This window comes from Carassius auratus, chromosome 26 (genome assembly GCF_003368295.1).
Source record: "Carassius auratus strain Wakin chromosome 26, ASM336829v1, whole genome shotgun sequence".
Classification (NCBI taxonomy): domain Eukaryota; kingdom Metazoa; phylum Chordata; class Actinopteri; order Cypriniformes; family Cyprinidae; genus Carassius; species Carassius auratus.
The window spans coordinates 15,103,813-15,127,386 of NC_039268.1; the positions used below are offsets into that span (position 1 = coordinate 15,103,813).

Consider the following 23,574-nt stretch of genomic DNA (forward strand, 5'->3'; position numbering starts at 1 on the left):
AATCACGTTTTCTCGAAACTGTTATTTATTGATCTTGCTTCATCATATCTAGATGTTGATGAGCAGATTAAGTGTTTTAATAGCAAATGTTCAGAAGTTTTGGATCTTACTGCACCTCAAAAGCTTGTTCATTGTCGAAACAAGTCACAGCCCTTGGTCAGTGATGATATCCAATCACTACGACCAAAATGTCGACAGCTTGAACGTAGATGGAAGACAGACAGGCTTCACATATCATTTGAAAAGTTGAATGTTTCCTTACAGAATTTTCAATGGGCTGTCAGGACAGCTAAGCATAAATTCTTATCTGATTTTATTGTAAAAAAAAAAAAACCTCCCATAACTCTAGAATGTTAATCTCATCCGTTGACTCTGTTCTTTATCCCACCTTTTGCTTGCTCTTCTTCTGAGTGTGAAAGATTTCTCAATTTATTTTCCAACAAAATCAATACTACTCGAGTGCAAATGTTTACCTCGATACAACCTGTATCAGATTTCTCTTTTTCCCGCTTACAGTTTAACGAATTTATGCAGATTTCTCTTCAGACATGTATAGAAATCGCGTTAAAATTTAAACCCAATTGTTCTCCCCATGACATCCTTCCACCAGTCGGTCCAGACATTATGTATTATTAATAATTCTCTGTCAACAGGGACAGTCCCAGTTTGCCCCAGTTTGCTGTGACCCCAATTCTAAAAAAAAAAAAAAAACTCACTTGATGCAGCCAATTATGCAAACTATAGACCCATCTCTAATTTGCTGTTCCTATCCAAAATTCTTGAAAAAGCTGTTTTCATTCAGTTGCAAAGCAATTTTATCTGTGACATTTTTCAGTCTGGTTTTAAAACACTGCACAACACTGAGTCTGCACTCTTGGAAATGTTTAATGCTTATCGGCTTATCTGGCACAGTTTGAAATGGTTTCAATCCTTCCTGTCAATTAGAAGTTTTTCTGTTACCCAAGGGGCTTTTTCATCCTCGATGCCTCAACTTACTTGTTGTGTACACAACAAAGCCACCGTTGAAATAAGTAGAATGCAGCAGCAGTTTACTGTCGTGGAATTTGTCACAACGTGCCACATTCAGTGTAGACAGCATATAGGTTCTACTGTATTTGATGAACCATACCTTTAAAGTGACTGACACATCAGTGATCCTAAAGGTATAGGCCTATTGTTTTATTAAAATTTGGATAGTTTGTTAATGTAATATTCCATACATTATCAGAGCTTGGTAGACATAATTATATTTTTTGACATGATTAAACAGATAATTTAATAGACTATAATTAATGCTAGACACTATTTATTAATTTATTATTAATCAAAAATATACATAATCATATGTCATATATAATTTGGCATTTTAAAAAGTTTAAATATTATTTTGACCTCAAAATAAGCTGTTACTCTATTTGTTACTCTGAACTGTGCAAAAACCTGGTGACGCCTGTGTCCACGCGCAGTATTAAAACAAGCAACAGAAAAAGGTAAGCTTTTTTAAACCTGTTGTCAATATATTGTCACGGTTCTCCTGCTCGTCGCATGTTACGTCATGTTGATTGTTTCATGTGGGCAGCTGCAGCTCATTCCACCAGCCTACTTAAAGCCCTGTCTTTCATCTCTTGTTTGTCAGATCATGTTTGAGGTCCTCCGTGCTTCATGTCTGTTCGTCCTCCAGTTCTACTGTTTGTGTCTTGTTTCCTGTTCGGTCAACCTTGGATTACAGCCATCATCTCGGATCTATCACCACCACCACCTCCACCAGCGCACTCAAACACCTACTCACCTGTCTGTGCTGCCGTCGAGGTCCCTGTGCACCCTCCAGCATCTCCTCATCATTTACTCATCTATCAATAAACATTCTATACTTGCATTTGCCTCCTGTCCTCAATCGTAACGTAACATATAAAGCATGATTTTACTCCACATCATCAAACAAATAATAAAGTTTAAAATAATTTCCTTTCTGATCTTATGTGGCAGCTTATCATGGAATGATGCAGAAATATATTCTATATTTGAATAAAGAATATGTTGATTATCAGTTGATTATAAATATACTTATTAAAATACTTGAGATGGTTTTAACAACGTCAATAAACATTGTCGCAATAGAGTTTAATGTTTCTTTTGAATGTCACCATTCAAAGTGTTTCTGTCTTTCATTCAATTACAATATCCTGGAGTGTGTGACTTCTATTTCTTCTGTAATACATATGTGAATTTTCAGTGCAAGGGCGCCCTCAGGCATCCAGTATGAATGAAACAGGAATTACATGTGATTAAAAGCACAAAATAATGGCCAATCCTTGGCCAATCCTAATACTCCTCTGATAATAAATTTGAAGTAGACATATGATAAACCATGCTTTTCTACATTTTTTTTTTTTTTTTAAATAGCATTTAAAAATGGCAACAAAAAAAACTAAACTGAAAACTATTTAAAACTGGTTAAAAAAACTAAGGTATTTAACCGTGAGGTTACTGTATTGTTGCATCCCTACTGTTTACTCTAAAATACTGTATTACAGGAATATCACAAACTGAGTGCAGACCCTGAGTACTACACTTTGAAAAATATTTAATATTAAAGGGGTCATATGATGCTGCTAAAAAAAACCTTATTTTGTGTATTTGGTGTAATGTGAAAGATTATTTGTTTTTAACTTTGGTTGAATGTATTTGCAATCAACTGTAGGCAGCTGTACTTTGTTCCCATATAATCAGCCTTTTAGGTCGTCAACATCAGGTCAATGAATGGGTTCTACATGGGAGAGATCCTTTCAAGTCATCAAAAGGTTACACTATCATTAGCTCTCCATGGGGTCTTATTGTACTGTTTGTAGCACATTTGTTAACAGGTATAAAGGTCTGTTCTCACAGACAGTACTTTGGGTTAAGATTCTTTGAAGGATGACATGCTAACATCACTGCTGAAAAACTGCTACACTGCTACCTTCAATAAATTCTTCTCCCCACAAGAACTTTGGTCAAGCTTACTTATTTTATGTATTATGCCGCGTTTCCACCGAAATTACCCGGAACATTTGTACCAGGAACTTTTTTTCCCAGGAACTTTTTTCCCCCCAGACCTGTTGCTTTCTGCGTTTCCACCGCGGTGTAAAGTACCGGGTAGATTAGGCAAATAGACTGGTGACGTAGGTCTGCGCGCGTTTCTCAACACAAAGTACCGCTGATAAAAAAAAATTAAAAAAAGTACGCTGATTTTGGACGTGCATCCTCGGTAGTTGGTTCAGACTTTGTGCATTCCTCTCGGGAGTGTGATGTCCGCGACGACGCAAGTCCGGTAAATCTATAAACAGCAGCGTACTTGATAACTTCAGTCTGCTCGTCATGGCTACTGCAATTTTCCTTACTGTATATTTACAATAAAACGAAATATGATATCAAATACCACTGTCTCCTTTCGTTTTCATTTAAGCATAATAACAGCTGCAGAAATGTACTTAGTTCAGGGATAAGTGTAACGTTATATACAGCCATTACAATGAAAGAAATATTATATAGACTTGCCTTTTTATTTTCATTTTAACATATAGATAAATTGAATACAGACCAAAGAAAACCTGTTAGATTTACCCCGCAGCTGAATTATATTTTATAACCACTAAAGACACATCAGAGCCAGCGGCGCATATCAGAAGGTCTATCCCAGGAGAGGCTGCTCTCTGCGGATACATGAGGACTGAGCTTCCGCTGATCGAGTGGAGCTCACCGTCGCAGAGATCGGCGAAACACATTTTTAAATAGGCATGATCTTTATAAATAAACCATAGATTTGAGTTTTAAACAACTACTTCTCACCTGAAATACTTTTAAAATTACATTTCATGACACAATAACAGTAATATTTGAAAATTATCCGAATAAATGGTGGTTGAACTCAACCAATGCAGCGTGAACTCAGATCGCTTTGGCTACTGCAATTTTCCCCTCAGTATATTTACAATAAAACGAAATAGGATATAAAATACCACTGCCTCCTTTCATTTTCATTTAAACATAATAACAGCTGTAGAAATGTACTTAGTTCAGGGATAAGTGTAAAGTTATATACAGCCATTACAATGAAAGAAATATTATATAGACTTGCCTTTTTATTTTCATTTTAACATATAGATAAATTGAATACAGACCAAAGAAAACCTGTTAGATTTACCCCGCAGCTGAATTATATTTTATGTTTAACCACTAAAGACACATCAGAGCCAGCGGCGCATATCAGAAGGTCTATCCCAGGAGAGGCTGCTCTCTGTGGATACATGAGGACTGAGCTTCCGCTGATCGAGTGGAGCTCACCGTCTACGAGATCGGCGAAACACATTTTTTAAATAGGCATGATCTTTATAAATAAACCATAGATTTGAGTTTTAAACAACTACTTCTCACCTGAAATACTTTTAAAATTACATTTCATGACACAATAACAGTAATATTTGAAAATTATCCGAATAAATGGTGGTTGAACTCAACCAATGCTGCGTGAACTCAGATCGCTTTGGCTACTGCAATTTTCCCCTCAGTATATTTACAATAAAACGAAATAGGATATAAAATACCACTGCCTCCTTTCATTTTCATTTAAACATAATAACAGCTGTAGAAATGTACTTAGTTCAGGGATAAGTGTAAAGTTATATACAGCCATTACAATGAAATAAATATTATATAGACTTGCCTTTTTATTTTCATTTTAACATATAGATAAATTGAATACAGACCAAAGAAAACCTGTTAGATTTACCCCGCAGCTGAATTATATTTTATGTTTAACCACTAAAGACACATCAGAGCCAGCGGCACATATCAGAAGGTCTATCCCAGGAGAGGCTGCTCTCTGCGGATACATGAGGACTGAGCTCCCGCTGATCGAGTGGAGCTCACCGTCTACGAGATCGGCGAAACACATTTTTAAATAGGCGCTGTCTTTATAAATAAACAACAGATTTGAGTTTCAAACAACTACATTCTCGCCTGAAATACTTTTAAAATTACATTTCATGACACAATAACAGTAATATTTTGAAAATGTTGATCCGAATAAATGGTGGTTGAACTCAACCAATGCTGCGTGAACTCAACCAATCAGCATGTTTAGCGCCAAAGTCCCGCCCCCGAAAGTTCCTGAACTTTAAAAAAGTACCACCTCGCCAGCAGGGACTTTCTGGGGGGCATTTTTTTACCCGGAACTTTTATTTAGTTCCTGGTTCCTGCGGTGGAAACACACCAAGTACCGGACCAAGTCCCTAGTTCCTGGGTAAAGTTCCTGCGGTGGAAACGCGGCTTTAGAGAAATCTAGTACATTGGCGAGCCACCCAAACTACTGCTCAGCCAAATACGGCAAAATCTAACAAATGAAATATGTTGATATAAAAAATAAATATATATATACAATATATATATACATATTCACAAGGCTCATCACTCTGAAAATTTAGGTATGCTGTAATTGGCCAGCTATCCAGTGCGTTGTGATTGGCCGAATGCCTCAAGTGTGAGACGGAAATGTTACACCTCTTAACATAACGTGATGCCTTGTCCGGCCGAAGCAATGAGACAAAAACATAAAACACATTATAAATGTGATATAAACAATTTATTTTCATGTGTTCTTTTGGAAGGCAAAAACAAAGTAGTTTCGCTTTCTCAATGAAACAACGTCACACACCAGAGTCCGGAGACCAGAGTGGGTCTAGAGAGAGCCGCGGCCGGCTTGAATGAGCAGAGGCAGGCGGCTTGAGAACGGTGCAGCAAGCAGATTCTATGAAGAAGTGTACCTTGGTCTTGCAGCAACCACATTTGATGACCCCAGGCTGGACTCCGTTTCATCAATGGTAAAAGCAGATTCAGCGATCAACACAAATCAAAGTTGATTTATTTCCTCAGTGACCAGCATGGATCAGCCCCAGGCATGACAAAGTGGATATCATCCTCATTTGAAAGGCCAAACAAAGTATTTTCGCTTTCACAGTGAAACACAGTGTCTATACGACGTGGCGTCGGCGGAAACAACAATACTTCAACGAGAATTAAAGGTACACATTCTTTCTTTGCGTGAACATCTGGGCGGTGTTATGCAAATCTTTCCACATACTGACTTATGCCGCGCTTCCACCGAAATTACCCGGAATATTTATACCAGGAACTTTTTTCACCCTAGACATGTTGCTTTCTGTGTTTCCGCCACGGTGTAAAGTACCGGGAAGATTAGGCAAATAGACTGGTGACATAGGTCTGCGCTCATTTCTCAATACTATAGTACGCTGATTTTGGAAGTGCATCCTCAGTAGTTCAGACTTTGTGCTTTCGACTCGGAAGTGTGATGTCCGAAACGACGCAAATCCGGTAATTCTGCAAACAGCAGTGTACTTGATAACATCAGTCAGCTCGCCTTGGCTACTGCTATTTTCCTCACTGTACATTTACAATAAAATGAAATAGGATATCAAATACCACTGCCTCCATTCGTTTTCATTTAAACATAATAACAGCTGCGGAAATTTACTTAGTTCAGGGATGTGTGTATATATACAGCCATTACAATGAAAAAAAAAATTATATAAATCTGCCTTTTTTATTTTCATTTTAACATCTAGATAAACTGAATACAGACCAAAGATAACCTGTTAGATTTACCCAAAACAAATTCTATCTTATGTTTAACCACTAAAGAGACATCAGAGCTAGCGGCACATTTCAGAAGGTCTAGTCGAGATGAGAGTGCTCTAGGCAGATATAGGAGGACTGAGCTGCTGATTTCGTGGAGCTCACAGTCTCCAAGATCGGCGAAAAACATTTTTAAATAGGCGCTGTCTTTTTAAATAAACCACAGATTTGAGTTTTAAACAACTACATTCTCGCCGGAAATACTTTTAAAATTACATTTTATAACACAATAACAGTAATATTTTGAAAACTATCCAAATAAATGGTGGTTGAACTCAACCAATCAGGATGTTTAGCGCCCAAGTCCCGCCCCTGAAAGTTCCAGAACTTTGAAAAAGTACTACCTCGCCAGCAGGGACTTTCTGAGGGGCATTACCATGAACTTTATTTAGTTCCTGGCTCCTGCGGTGGAAACACACCGAGTACCAGGCCAAAGTCCCTAGTTCCTGGGTAAAGTTTCTGTGGTGGAAACGGGGCAGTAGATAAATGGGTGCGTATTAGAACAAGCCGTTTTAGGGAGGTGTGAACGAGTGTAAACTTTTATAAAGAATATGTTTTTGGATTTGAGACTTTAGTGATTGCAACCTAACAGAACTTTTTTATTCACCAAGAACTTGAAACACTCCAAAGAGAAAGGAAAATTTGAAATTGCATCATATGACCCCTTTAAACCATACACCCCCAAGAATCAATTTGGTTGTCAGATCTGGATTGTAAATCCCCTTAATTGGTGACTTTTGCAATAGCTTGCAGGAGCACTCCATGATAAATTATTTCACCACGTGGACAATTTGCATCAACTATATGAAGTATGTATAAAAAGAATATATGTATCTTACTTTATGTTGCCATTCTGTTGCCTCCTCTTCCTTTTTCCTCTTGGCATCCTCCAGCAGGGCAATTTTGGCAGTAAATTCTCCCAACTCAGCAGCCTGCAAAAACCAAGCAGAGCACCGTTAGAGCACCCCCAACTGCTGACCATTTCAGTACAAGTCCAATGAACGGTAGGTGGACAACCAGAATGGGTAATACTGCCGCGTGTACCACCACCGCAGGGACGCGGCATTAACTGCAAGTCAGTCATGTGTGTGTCTTGTATCTGCTTTGTTTATTATTATTATTATTAGGGCCCGAGCACCGAGGTGCGAGGACCCTCTTGTATCTGCTTTGTTTATTATTATTAGGGCCCGAGCACCGAGGTGCGAGGACCCTCTTGTATCTGCTTTGTTTATTAGGGCTCAAGCCTGGAGGGCGAGAGCCCTATTGTTTTCCTTATTATTAGGGCCCGAGGCAATGGGCGCAGGGCCCTATTGTTCCCCTAAGGATTATTCTTATTATTAGGGCCCGAGCCAATAGGCGCAGGGCCCTATTGTTCCCCTAAGGATTCTTCTTATTATTAGGGCCCGAGCCAATGGGCGCAGGGCCCTATTGTTCCCCTAAGGATTATTAGGGCTCAAGCCCGAAGGGGCGAAGAGCCCTATTGTTCCCCTAAGGATTATTCTTTTTCTTATTATTATTATTATTATTTTTTTTATTTTTTATTAAACCTTCCGGGGGTTTTTGGGGGCCTTAACATGCTCAAAAACTCTTGAAAATTGGCACACACATTGGAATCTGCGGCCATCAGGACGCCACAGAGACTGGGACCCGGGCGTGGCACAGGGGCTCTACAGCGCCCCCTGGAACACAGTCAGAAATCTTGAACCATAGCTCACACACACTTGCATATATTTATATGAAACTCAGTACACTTGTAGATCTCATTGAGCTGAACAACTTTCGCGCTCTATGTCAAAGGCTCCGCCCAACAGGAAGTCAGCTATTCATGGCTGTTTAAAAAAAGCATGTTCTGGAATTTGATATACTTGTCATAGGTTTTTTACATGATTGCCACCAAACTCGGTGAACATGATCTCAAGACATTGGGGATGAAAAATTGCGAGGGGATTTTTTATATCTCGAACGGTTTGCCCGTGGCGAGGCGTTGAAATTAGGGCAAAAAGTGAGAAACAGGAAATGCCTAATAACATCCACATACATTGCCTGAGTTTGATCAAACTTCATCGGTTTGTTCGATGTATGATACCGATCGTATATATGTGATTATTAAGAGTCAACGTTATAGCGCCACCAACTGGCAGCAGGAAGTGAGTCATTTTCAAAATGCTTTGAATTCAGCATCTTATTTTTACTCGATTTGCTTCAAACTTCATCAGAATAATGACAAAACATGGCCGATGTAAATCTGTTGTGGGGATATTGATATCTTATATATTGTTGCCATGGCAACGTGTCAAACTTGAATATTCTGTTATGGTGATTTTGAGGCAGATAACAACCTCAGATTTACATGAAACTCAAAACACATATCAGTATTCTTGATAGCTAGACAATGGAAAAAGCTTTTAAAAGGGCGTGGAAGAGGCACTCTATAGCGCCACCTTTTGTCAAAAGTGGGGGGGTTAGTTTTAGCTACAGACACCAAACTCGGTACAAAAATTGTTCTTATCAACACGGACAACTTTCTAATTCACAGTCATCAGCTACGATCAACAGGAAGTCAGCTATTTTGATTTGAATGTGGATTTTTTTTTTTACATTTAGCTGTGAATTAATGCATACTGCTCAGAGGAGAGTAACACTATACACACCAAACTTTGTCTACATGATGCCAAAACATTTTAAACAACTTAAATTGCCAATGGATTTTGGATAGCTTGAACGGTTTTGTCATGGTGATTTTTTTAAATGACAATAAAAATGGAATTATTAATTGTCCTGCATTTTTAAATTCCAAACACTTCAAAACCTTTTTTCATACAGAAAAAAAGTCATTCTGAGTAAATATGGATAGTTTCACGACTTTACAACACTGTATGGATAACAGAAAATTAAAAAACTGTCAGACATCTCATATCACTCTGTCCCTCTGTTTGAGTATATGTGCTTCAGACTTCCATTGTCTGAGAGAAATAGCGCCCCTACAGGTGCAATTACCGGACTTTTACTTTCACTTTTAAATCGGTTAAAAATACAAATACATACTTAGATTTAATTCACACTGACAAGCTAAACCAACATATCTGATTATTACCGGTTCAGGGCTCATGGATAAATAATTTCTGGCCAGAGATACGTGAGAAATAGGAGAGATGAATCACCGCTGTGATCACGAGCGTCTGGAGTAAAGAGCTCAGAAAAAAACGAATTTATTCCTGTTTTAAAGCTTTTAAAAATAAATTATTACAGCGATATCACACAATCAACCAATTAGAACACACCAAGAGCTAAATTCAGATGTTTTTGAACTGTTTGTGTGAAAATTAAATATTTGTGGCTGCCTATCTGAAATCACCGCTCCGATCAGCGCGTACAGTGTCGAGCTCAAAACAAACGAATTTATTCTTGTTTAAGAGCTTTTTTAAATAAAATATTACCACAAATGCACACAATAAACCCATTGTAACACTGCAAGAGCTAAATGCAGGTGTTTGTGACTCGTTTAAGTGTGAAAGACTATTTGACACCGCGACTGGCACAATAACATATATCTCTCGAGCTGCAGGATTCTGCCTTTCGTCGTACGAATGAACACATAACGGACAAGATTATTTCAAAATAGCTTGGCGAATATGAACGAAAACAGCCAATTGAACATAAACTGTTGAGAAATAAATCTGAAGTGGATCTACTGGATTTGAATATTAAGTGACCGCGTATACCAGCTGCTTCTGTCTTCAATTTGAATCTATAAAAAAAATGAAACTCATTCATCTTGGCTGCTTTTTTAATGTGTGTACGTATGTATTTATTATTTTGCTCTAACAAGAATTAATCTATATTTAATTAAATCAATTACATTTTATTTTACATTTTATTTGTCCATTTCTGCATCTAAACGCCTAAAAACATAAAACATGATCTATTATACTATTGTTAGCAATTTCTTTATCGTCCAATTTTTCTGGTGTACACACTTTTATTTTCATAATAAACTTGTTTGTTAGATTATACACAGTTACAGTGGTCTATAATAAATATTGACAGGTTTTATTCAAGCTGTTTAGAATGATTGCAGTAGGCTAATTTTTTTAAATGTAAATCCAAAAAAAAAAAAAAATTAATAAAAAACATTGGAAAACAATAACTGTTGTACTTTTTTTATACATTTTGTATAATTTCATAGTTTATGCATTATAGTTATAAAAACAAATAAATGTAGCCACTCACATAGAAATAGGCCTTATCCTTTTCTGACAGTTTTAGGGATTTTTAAAAATCCTAAAAAACCTTATTTGTGCTGCAAATAATAATTTCAAACTCAAAAAGTAAATAGTCAGTTCATGCTTTATAAAGCCTTGTCCCAATATTAATAGTCAGTAGTAAGCAGTTTATAAATACAGCTATAAATAGCTTGTTTTTGGTTTATAAGCACATTTGTTAAAAAGGAGAGTAAAGGGTCAGTTATCTTCCTATGAAAAATAAAAAAATAAAAATAAACAAACAACAACACTGATTGATACAGAACTCAGAAATTCTATTGTGGATTTATGATAAAATCAGCCTGTAAATGATTTCATACTCCTCCAAGAAGACACAAGTAGTTCACACCAAACTTTTTTTAACATGAAGCCAATATACTGAGATGTTAAATTGTGAATGGGTTTAGGATAGCTTAAATGGTGTGGTCATAGCGATTTATTAAAGTAACATAAAATTTTTTTTACTATATCTTTAATCTTTAATTTTTTTCATTCCAAACTCTTCATATTTTTTTATATACGTAGAAGTCATCATTTGAAGGAAGCACAGTAAGTTTAATAGCTTTATCATTTTCAAGAGCCAGCATAAAATTAAAACTATCATAACTTATAAATGAAGCTTGCAATTCTTAGTACCAATAATGGCCACCAGATGGAGGTATAGGATTACTTTTAAATAATTATTGTAGAAACAAGTATGATTTAAATCATTTATAGAAATCTTTCAAAGAAAAATAATATGAATTTTATGTATTTTACTGATAAAATGACCCTCACTTAATTAGAATAACAAGCTGAAATATTGTGAACTGTATATTAAGAATAATTCTTTATAGGCTTTATGGACAGACACTTTTTGAGTGACTCTTGAAGGATCAGCACCACATCCTCTTTTACCACTGTTTAAAGAATTTATCTTACAGAACAGATGCAAATTAATTTTGGATAGCTTGAATGGTTTTGTCGTGGTGATTTTTTGAAATAACAGTAAAAAAGTAACCAGTAAATGTCTTTTATTTTTTTAAAGTGCAGCTTCTAAACACTTCAAAAAAATGTACACATAGAAGACAAGTCATTCTGAGGAAATATGCATAGTTTCATGACTATACAACACTATATGGATGATAGAAAATTAAAAAACTATCATAGATCTGATGTCACTCTGTCCCTCTGTCACAGTGGGTAGTGTGTGTGTGTGTGTGTGTGTTTGTGTGTGTGTTTGTGTGTGTGTTAAGTGAATTAGGTGTGAAACTATCAGGGAGCATTTAGTCTCCAGCGCCAACATTTTACAGAACTGACACTTTCCTGGAGTCTCAGAATTACTCGGCGTCAGGTTCTGAGAGATCTAAGATTCCAAAAAATGATTTAATTAGAATACCATGAAGTATTGTGAAATACTATATATTAAGGCTTTATATATAGGCTTTATGAACTGATTAGAGTGACTCGTGAAGGACCAGCACCACCTCCTCTTGTTCGATGGTTTGAGGAATATATCTTCCAGAATCCAGGATTAAGATTTAGGAGCTCATTTTTATTCCACCTCCTTTCCTGAAAAGTCTGGCTTGCAGAATTGACTAAAAATTAATCTTCACATTAATTCCTAATTATTTTGCAATTCTTTTTGTCAGTTCTTCTTGACCTGTTTTTCTTTTCCAGCTTTCCTGGAGTATTGTATAGCACTCATAAATGATTAAATAAAAAATAATGGTAGTTATTAAGATTTATATGGTTTGGAATTGGTAAAATGTGCTTGGAAAAAAATCACAATAAAACAATGTTGAATGAATGCTATATAAATATTGTTCATGTTAACATAATGTTTATAGACGGTTTCAACGGCATCAACATAAACAAACGTTAATGCGCGTGAGCGCTTTTGTGGACCGGTAGACTCCGAATAGAATAAATAACAACAGCCAAGTCCCTCTAGAGTAGATATTTTTTGATAACAAACAAAATGTGTTTTCTGTGTGGATCAGGCGGACTTAATGAAAATGCTAATTCATTATTTGCCAGCAGGAGATGTTTTAAAGCATAGACATAAAGCGCAAGAAGTTTCCCCAGTAACAGCTGTAAACAAAGCAGAGCTGGTACGCTCACATGCTGCTTTATCACGCATATAACATGCAAGTCTTTTTTTAGAAATACAGCGATATAAAAACACCCGTGCCTCGTTTTGATATTTAAACATAAATGTAAGGAATTATTATTATTAAACGTGCAGTACGTTACGTAACGTTACGTTACTCATGTTTACTTAACGAAGCCTTTTTGAAAATTGATCAGTTTTAAAATTGTGGCGAGTCTCCAAAAATAAATAAATGTATGGGAAACACATCCCGCAGCACAACCATCTGAGCCCAACTTCAGTCTACTCATCACCTTGACTTTAACTGCGTTTGTAGATGGCACAGCAGCCAGACCTATATACACAACACAGACCGGAAGTTAACTTAGGTCCAGGCGCGTGCGCCCGATGAAACCGTCTATAAATGGAATCTTATTGTAAAGTGTTACTAAATATATATATATATATATATATATATATATATATATATATATATATATATATATATATATATATATATATATATTGTTCTGTGAATGTGAATTTAAAGTCTAGATGATTCGGATTAACCCTTTAACTGCCATATCCCTTAAAACCTCACAGCCAGAGGGATATTCTGAATGCATGTGGCCGCTGGGCACAGTTTACCTGATGCCACCGGGGTGGCGATGGCATTGGTGGCTTGAGCCCGCCATCGCTGCTTGCAGCTATATTTCTTATTATTTTTATTTTTTTTTAACCTTCCGGGGGTTTTTGGGGGCCTTAACATACTCAAAAACTCTTGAAAATTGGCATACACATTGGAACCTGCGGCCATCAGGTCGCCGCAGAGACTGGAACCCGGGCGTGGCACAGAGGCTCTACAGCGCCCCCTGGAACACCGTCAGAAAATCCTGAACCATAGCTCACATATACTTGCATGTATTTATATGAAACTCAGTACACTTATAGATCTCATTGAGCCGAACAACTTTCACACTCTATGTCATAGGCTCCGCCCAACAGGAAGTCAGCTATTCAGGGCTGTTTAAAAAAAGTATGCTCTGGAATTTGAAATACTCCTCTGAGGTTTTCCACCCGTTCGCCACAAAACTTGGTGAACATGATCTCAAGACATTGGGGATGAAAAATTGCGAGGGGATTTTTGATATCTCGAACGGTTTACCCATGGCGTGGCGTTTAAATTAGGGCAAAAAATTTGAAACAGGAAATGCCTAATAACATCCACATACAGTACCTGAGTTAGATCAAACTTCATCGGTTTGTTCGAAGTATGATACCGACCGTATATATGTGACTATTAATCTGAATCATCTAGACTTTAAAATCACATTCACAGAACAATAAATAAATACATACATATACATATATATATATATATATATACATATATATATATATACATATATATATATATATATATATATATATATATATATATATATTTAGTAACACTTTACAATAAGATTTCATTTATAAACATTATGTTAACATGAACAATATTTATATAGCATTCATTCATGTCAGTTAATATTCCAAACTTAAACATTAAAACATTGTTTTATTGTGATTTTTTTTTCCAAGCACATTTTACCAATTCCAAACCATATCAATCTTAATAACTACCATTATTTTTTATTTAATCATTTATGAGTGCTATACAATAGTCCAGGAAAGCTGGAAGAGAAAAACTCCTTATATTCATGTGTGCAGAATTATTAGGCATGTTTTCTTTTACAGATGAAATGCGCTAAAAAAGAGTTTTAACTCAAACTGTTTTAACTCAAAGTCGAAAATTATGAAATACCCATGAGAAATATCAAACACAAATGCAATACAGAAATGGATAAGTTAAGACTTGACCATTGTACAAAAATGCTGACTGGGTCATGAGGTCAGAAAAGAAGAAGAAAAAAAAAAACAGGTCAAGAAGAACTGACAAAAATAATTGCAAAATAATTAGGAATTAATGTGAAGATTAATTTTTAGTCAATTCTGCAAGACAGACTTTCAGGAAAGGAGGTGGAATAAAAATGAGCTCCTAAATCTTAATCCCGGATTCAGGAAAATATATTCCTCAAACCATCAGACAAGAGGAGGTGGTGCTGGTCCTTCACGAGTCACTCTAATCTGTTCAGAAAGCCTATATATAAAGTCTTAATATATAGTATTTCACAATACTTCATGGTATTCTAATTAAATCATTTTTTGGAATCTTAGATCTCTCAGAACCTGACACATTGTAAGTCTGAGACTCCAGGAAAGTGTCAGTTCTGTAAAATGTTGGCCCTGGAGACTAAATGCTCCCTGATAGTTTCACACCTAATTCACTTAACACACACACACACACACACACACACACATTACCCACAGTGACAGAGGGACATCAGATGTATGATAGTTTTTTAATTTTCTATCATCCATATAGTGTTGTATAGTCATGAAACTATGCATATTTCCTCAGAATGACTTGTCTTCTATGTGTACATTTTTTTGAAGTGTTTAGAAGCTGCACTTTAAAAAAAATAAAAGACATTTACTGGTTACTTTTTTACTGTTATTTCAAAAAATCACCACGACAAAACCATTCAAGCTATTCAAAATTCATCCGCACCTGTACTGTAAGATACATTCTTTAAACAGTGGTAAAAGAGGATGTGGTGCTGAACCTTCAAGAGTCACTCAAAACTTATCTGTCCATAAAGCCTATAAAGAATTATTCTTAATATACAGTATTTCACAATACTTCAGCTTGTTATTCTAATTAAGTGAGGGTCATTTTATCAGTAAAATACATAAAATTCATATTATTTTTCTTTGAAAGATTTCTATAAATGATTTAAATCATACTTGTTTCTACAATAATTATTTAAAAGTAATCCTATAGCTCCGCCTGGTGGCCATTATTGGTACTAAGAATTGCAAGCTTGATTTATATGTTATGATAGTTTTAATTTTATGCTGGCTCTTGAAAATGATAAAGCTATGAAACTTACTGTGCTTCCTTCAAATGATGACTTCTACGTATATAAAAAATTATGAAGAGTTGGAATTAAAAATTTTAAAGATATAGTAAAATAACTATTGTATTTTTTTATGTTACTTTAATAAATCGCTATGACCACACCATTTAAGGTATCCTAAACCCATTCGAAATTTAACATCTTCAGTGTATGGCTTCATGTTAAAACAGTTTGGTGTGAACTACTTGTGTCTTCTTGGAGGAGAATGAATTCATTTACAGGCTGATTTTATCATAAATCCACAATAACATTTCTGAGTTCTGTATCAATCTGTGTTGTTGTTTGTTTATTTTTATTTTTTATTTTTCATAGGAAGATAAATTACCCTTTACTCTCATTTTTAATAAATGTGCTTATAAACCAAGAACAAGCTATTTATAGCTATATTTATAAACTGCTTACTACTGACTATTAATATTGGGACAAGGCTTTATAAAGCATGAACTGACTATTTACTAATGAGTGCAGTTATTATAAAGTGTTATCAATGCATCTGCTAATGTTAACAAATTAGACATTATTCTACAGTGTTATCAAATCCCTTAAATGAATTGTAAGTGTTTTGTAATGATTTTATTGACCTACAAGCATTTGTGAAAGTTCTGCTTGCATTACAGCTTAGTCTTGATCTGTGAGCTGAACAGATTTACTGTTACATCCATGAGATTATGTCAATTCAAATAAATATCATGTCACAGGATGTCAGAGGTCAGTATCAAATTAGTTTGAAATTATTATTTGCGGCACACAAATAAGGTTTTTTAGGATTTTTAAAAATCCCTAAAACTGTCAGAAAAGGATAATGCCTAAGATTTCTATGTGAGTGGCTAAATTTATTTGTTTTTATAACTATAATGCATAAACTATGAAATTATACAAAATGTATAAAAAAGTACAACAGTTATTCTTTTCCAATGTTTTTTATTTATTAATTTTTTATTTATTTATTTTTATTTACATTTAAAAAAATTAGCCTATGGCAATCATTCTAAACAGCTTGAATAAAACCTGTTAATATTTATTATAGACCACTGTAACTGTGTATAATCTAACAAACAAGTTTATTATGTAAATAAAAGTGTGTACACCAGATAAATTGGACGATAAAGAAATTGCTAACAATAGTATAATAGAGCATGTTTTAGGTTTTTAGGCGTTTAGATGCAGAAATGGACAAATCAAATGTAAAATAAAATGTAATTGATTTAATTAAATATAGATTAAGTCTTGTTAGAGCAAAATAATAAATAAATACGTACACACATTAAAAAAAAGCAGCCAAGATGAATGAGTTTAATTTTTTTATATTAAAATTGAAGACAGAAGCAGTTGGTATATGCGGTCACTTAACATTAAAATCCAGTAGATCCACTTCAGATTTATTTCTCAACAGTTTATGTTCACGTGGCTGTTTTCGTTTATATTAGCCAGGCTATTATGTATTTTGAAATAATCTTGTCCGTGATATGTTCGTTCTTACGACGAAAGGCAGAAACCTGCAGCTCGAGGGATCAATGTTATTCTGCCAGTCTCGCTTTCAAATAGTCTTGCGCACATAAACGGGTCACAAACACCTGCATTTAGCTCGCGTTGTGTTATAATGGGTGTATTGTGTGCATTTATGGCAATAATTTATTATAAAAAGCTCTTAAACAGGAATAAATTCGTTTGTTTTGAACTTGTGACACTGTGCGCGCTGATCGGAGGCAGTGATTTCAGATAGGCAGCCGCAAATATTTCATTTTCACACAAACAGTTCAAAAATATCTTAATTTAGCTCTTGGTGTGTTCTGATTGGTGAATTGTGTGATATCGCTGCAATACTTTATTTTTAATAGCTATAAAACAAGAATAAACTTGTTTTTTTCTGAGCTCGTCATTCCACACGCTCCTGCTCAGAGCCGTGATTCATCTCTCGTGTTTCTCACGTATCACTGACCACACATCGATTATTAATGAGCCCTGACCTGATAATAATCATATATGTTGGTTTAGCTTGTCAGTGTGAATTAAATCCAAGTATATATTTGTATTTTAACCGATTTAAAAGTGAAACCAAAAGAGGATATGCACCTGTAGGGGCGCTATTTCTCTCAGACAATGGAAGTCTAAGCACATATACTCAAACAGATGGACAGAGTGAGATGAGATTTCTGACAGTTTTTTAATTTTATGTTATCTATACAGTGTTGTAAAGTCATGAAACTATGCATATTTACTCAGAATAACTTTTTTTCTGTATGAAAAAAGGTTTTGAAGTGTTTGGAATTTAAAAATGCAGGAAAATTAATAATTCCATTTTTACTGTCATTTAAAAAAAATCACCACGACAAAACCATCCAAGCTATCCAAAACCCATTCACAATTTAAGTTCCTCAATGTTTTTTCAACAAGTAGACCAAGTTTGGTGTGTATAGTGTTCCTCTCCTCTGAGCAGTATGCATTAATTCACAGCTAAATGTAAAAAACAATCCACATTCAAATCAAAATAGCCGACTTCCTGTTGGTCGTAGCTGATGACTGTGAATTAGAAAGTTGTCCGTCTTGATAAGAACAATTTTTGTACTGAGTTTGGTGTCTGTAGCTAAAACTAACCCCCCCACTTTTGACAAAAGGTGGCACTATAGAGTGCCTCTTCCACGCCCTCTTATGAACTTTTGCCAGTGTCTAGCAGTCACTAATACTGATATGTGTTCTGAGTTTGATGAAATTCTAAGCATGTTATATGCCTCAAAATCACCTGAGAAGTATTCCAGTTTGACATGTTGCCACGGCAACAATATTTTTAGATATCAATATCCCCCCAGCAGATTTATATCGGCTGTCTTTTAACATTATTCTGATGAAGTTTGAAGCAAATCGAGTAAAAATAAAATGCTGAATTCAAAGCATTTTGAAAATGACACACTTCCTGCTGCCAGTTGGTGGCGCTATAACTTTGACTCCTAATAGTCACATATATGCGATCGACATCATACAATGAATAATCTGATGAAGTTTGATTAAAATTAGGAAATGTATGTGGATGGTATTAGACACTTCCTGTTTCTCAATTCTAGCCATAAATTCAACGCCTCGCTACGAGCAAACCGTTCGAGATATCAAAAATCCCCTGGCAATTTTTCATCCCCAATGTTTTGAGATCATGTTGACCGAGTTTGGTGGCATCCGAGTAAAAAACCTATGACAAGTATATCAAATTCCAGAGCATGTGCTTTTTACATAACTCTAAATAGCTGACTTCCTGTTGGGCGGAGCCTATGACATGCAATACGCAAGTTGTTCGGCACAATGAGATCTATATGTGTACTGAGTTTCATATTAATACGTGCAAGTATGTGTGAGCTATACAACAACATTTATGACTGTGTTCCAGGGGGCGCCGTAGAGCCCCTGTGCCACGCCCGGGTCCCAACCTCTGCAGGCTCCTAAAGGCCACAGATTCCAAAGTGTGTGCAAATTTTCAAGAGTTTTTGAGTATGTTAAGGACTCCAAAAGCCCCCACAACTTTGATGACAAATATGAATAATAAACCCTAAATAGCCAACTTCCTGTTGGGCGGAGCCTATGATATGCAATACGAAAGTTGTTTGTATTGATGAGTTCTATACGTGTACTGAGTTTCGTACGTCTACGTGCAAGTATGTATGATATATGGCCCTCCATATTCCAGGGGGCGCTGTGGAGCCCCTGTGCCACGCCCGTGTATCAGTCTCTGCCCGGCCCTAATGGCCGCAGGTTCCAATGTGTGTGCCAATTTTCAAGACTTTTTAAGCATGTTAAGGGCCCCAAAAGCCCCCATAACGTTAGAAAAAAAAAAAAAAATAATAATAAATATAGCTGCAAGCAGCGATGGCGGGCTCAAGCCACCATTGCCATCGCCACCCCGGTGGCATCAGGTAAACTGTGCCCAGCGGGCACATGCATTCACAATATCCCTCTGGCAGTGAGGTTTTAAAGGATATGGCAGTTAAAGGGTTAATCCGAATCATCAAGACTTTAAAATCACATTCACAGAACAATATATATAACTTTAGTGACACTTTACAATAATATTTCATTTCTAAACATTATGTTAACACGAACAATATTTATATAGCATTCATTCATGTCAGTTAATATTCCAAACTTAAACATTAAAACATTGTTTTATTGTGATTTTTTTCCAAGCACATTTTACCAATTCCAAACCATATCAATCTTAATAACTACCATTATTTTTTATTTAATCATTTATGAGTGCTATACAATAGTCCAGGAAAGCTGGAAGAGAAAAACTCCTTATATTCATGTGTGCAGAATTATTGGGCATGTTTTCTTTTACAGATGAAATGCGCTAAAAAAAGAGTTTTAACTCTGTAAAGCCTGTGAGAAATATCAAACACAAATGCAATACAGAAATTGATAAGTTAAGACTTGGCCATTGTACAAAAAATGCTGACTGGGTCATGAGGTCAGAAAAGAAGAAGAAAAAAACAGGTCAAGAAGAACTGACAAAAAGAATTGCAAAATAATTAGGAATTAATGTGAAGATTAATTTTTTGTCAATTCTGCAAGACAGACTTTCAGGAAAGGGGGTGGAATAAAAAAGAGCTCCTAAATCTTAATCCCGGATTCTGGAAGATATATTCCTCAAACCATTGGACAAGAGAAGGTGGTGCTGGTCCTTCACGAGTCACTCTAATCTGTTCATAAAGCCTATATATAAAGTCTTAATATATAGTATTTCACAATACTTCATGGTATTCTAATTAAATCATTTTTTGGAATCTTAGATCTCTCAGAACCTGACACAGAGTAATTCTGGAGACTCCAGGAAAGTGGCAGTTCTGTAAAATGTTGGCGCTGGAGACTAAATGCTCCCTGATAGTTTCACACCTAATTCACTTACACACACACACACACACACATTACCCACAGTGACAGAGGGACAGAGTTACATCAGATGTTTGATAGTTTTTTAATTTTCTATCATCCATATAGTGTTGTATAGTCATGAAACTATGCATATTTCCTCAGAATGACTTGTCTTCTATGTGTACATTTTTTTGAAGTGTTTAGAAGCTGCACTTTAAAAAAATAAAAAGACATTTACTGGTTACTTTTTTACTGTTATTTCAATAAATCACCACGACAAAACCATTCAAGCTATCCAAAATTCATTCGCACCTGTTCTGTAAGATAAATTCTTTAAACAGTGGTAAAAGAGGATGTGGGGCTGAACCTTCAAGAGTCACTCAAAACTTATCTGTCCATAAAGCCTATAAAGAATTATTCTTAATATACAGTTCACAATACTTCAGCTTGTTATTCTAATTAAGTGAGGGTCATTTTATCAGTAAATACATAAAATTCATATTATTTTTCTTTGAAAGATTTCTATAAATGATTTAAATCATACTCGTTTCTGCAATAATTATTTAAAAGTAATCCTATAGCTCCATCTGGTGGCCATTATTGGTACTAAGAATTGCAAGCTTGATTTATATGTTATGATAGTTTTAATTTTATGCTGGCTCTTGAAAATGTTAAAGCTATGAAACTTACTTTGCTTCCTTCAAATGATGACTTCTACATATATAAAAAATTATGAAGAGTTGAAATGAAAAATTTTAAAGATATCGTAAAATAACTTTTGTATTTTTTTATGTTACTTTAATAAATCGCTATGGCCACACCATTTAAGGTATCCTAAACCCATTCGCAATTTAACATCTTCAGTATATTAGCATCATGTTGAAAAAGTTTGGTGTGAACTACTTCTTCTTGGAGGAGTATGAATTCATTTTTACATGCTGATTTTATCATAAATCCACAATAAAATTTCTGAGTTCTGTATCAATCTGTGTTGTTGTTTGTTTATTTTTTTTTTTTTTTTTTCATAGGAAGATAACTGAAAAGATTACTCTCCTTTTTAATAAATGTGCTTATAAACCAAGAACAAGCTATTTATAGCTGTATTTATAAACTGCTTACTACTGACTATTAATATTGGGACAAGGCTTTATAAAGCATAAACTGACTATTTACTAATGAGTGCAGTTATTATAAAGTGTTACCAATGCATTTACTAATGTTAACAAATTAGACATTATTTTACAGTGTTATTAAATCCTTTAATGACTTATAAGCATTTGTGAAAGAAGCTTAGTCTTCATCTGTGAACTGAACAGTTTTACTGTTACATCCATGAGATTATGTAAAATTAAGATAAATGTCATGTCACAGGATGGAATAGGTCAGTATCAAATGAGTTGAAATTATTATTTGCAGCACAAATAAGTATTTTTAGAATTTTGTTTTTAATTCCTGAAACTGTCAGAAAAGGATAAGGCCTAAGAGATTTCTTAAGCTGTAATGAAAACAGCAATGTTAGCAACAGCAACAAAAAATAACAATTTAAAATACATTTTTTTTCTGGTGATTAAAGAGATGATTAAGTCTCTCTCTCTCTCTCTCATTGTGTCTGCCACTCAGCTCATGCCCATCCCCCACTCACACACACACACTCACACACACACACATGCACTCAGTCAGCACACATACATTGCTCAAACAGAGGGACAGAGTGAGTTGAGATGTCTGACAGTTTTTTTTTTAATTTTCTTTTAATCATACAGTGTTGTAAGGTCATGAAACTATGCATATGTCCTCAGAATGATTTGATCTCTGTATGAATTTTTTTTTAAAGTGTTTGGAAGCTGCAATTTAAAAATACAAGACAATTAATGATTCCCTTTTTACTGTCATTTCAAAAAATCACCACGACAAAACGGTTCAAGCTAACCAAAATCCGTTCGCAATTTAAGTTCCTCAATGTTTTTTCAACATGTAGACAAAGTTTGGTGAGTATAGTGAACATTTCCTCTGAGGAGAATGCATTAAATCAGAGCTCAATTTAAATATTCAAATCAAAATAGCCGACTTCCTGTTGGTCGTAGCTGATGACTGTGAATTAGAAAGTTGTCCGTCTTGAAAAGAACAATTTATGTACCAAGTTTGGTGTCTGTAGCTAAAACTAAACCCCCCACTTTTGACAAAAGGTGGCGCTATAGCATGCCTCCTTCACGCCCTTTTAAAAGCTTTTCCCATTGTCTAGCTATCACTAATACTGATATGTGTTTTTAGTTTCATGTAAATCTGAGGTTGGTGTCTGCCTCAAACTCATCATAACAGAACATTCAAGTTTGACACGTTGCCATGGCAACGCCATATCAGATATCAATATCCCCACAACAGATTTACATCGGCCGTGTTTTGTCATTATTCTGATGAAGTTTTAAGTAAATCGAGTAAAAATAAGATGCTGAATTCAAAACATTTTGAAAATGACTCACTTCCTGCTGCCAGTTGGTGGCGCTATAACGTTGACTCTTAATAGTCACATATATACGATCGGTATCATACAACGAACAAACCAATGAAGTTTGATCAAATTCAGGAAATGTATGTGGATGTTATTAGACATTTCCTGTTTCTCATTTCTCGCCATAATTTCCACGCCTCGCTACGGGCAAACCGTTCAAGA

General features: G+C 35.3%; 1 protein-coding gene across 1 annotated transcript in view; it reads right to left on the reverse strand.

The window, feature by feature from the left end:
* Positions 1 to 7,735, reverse strand: part of LOC113044423 (radixin-like) — a 31,893-nt gene extending 24,158 nt beyond the window's left edge. Inside the window, exon 1 of the mRNA XM_026204405.1 lies at positions 7,530 to 7,735. The gene's annotated coding sequence lies outside the window, so the exon portion shown is untranslated. The remainder of the gene's footprint in view (positions 1 to 7,529) is intronic.
* Between the last annotated feature and the right edge of the window lie 15,839 nt (positions 7,736 to 23,574).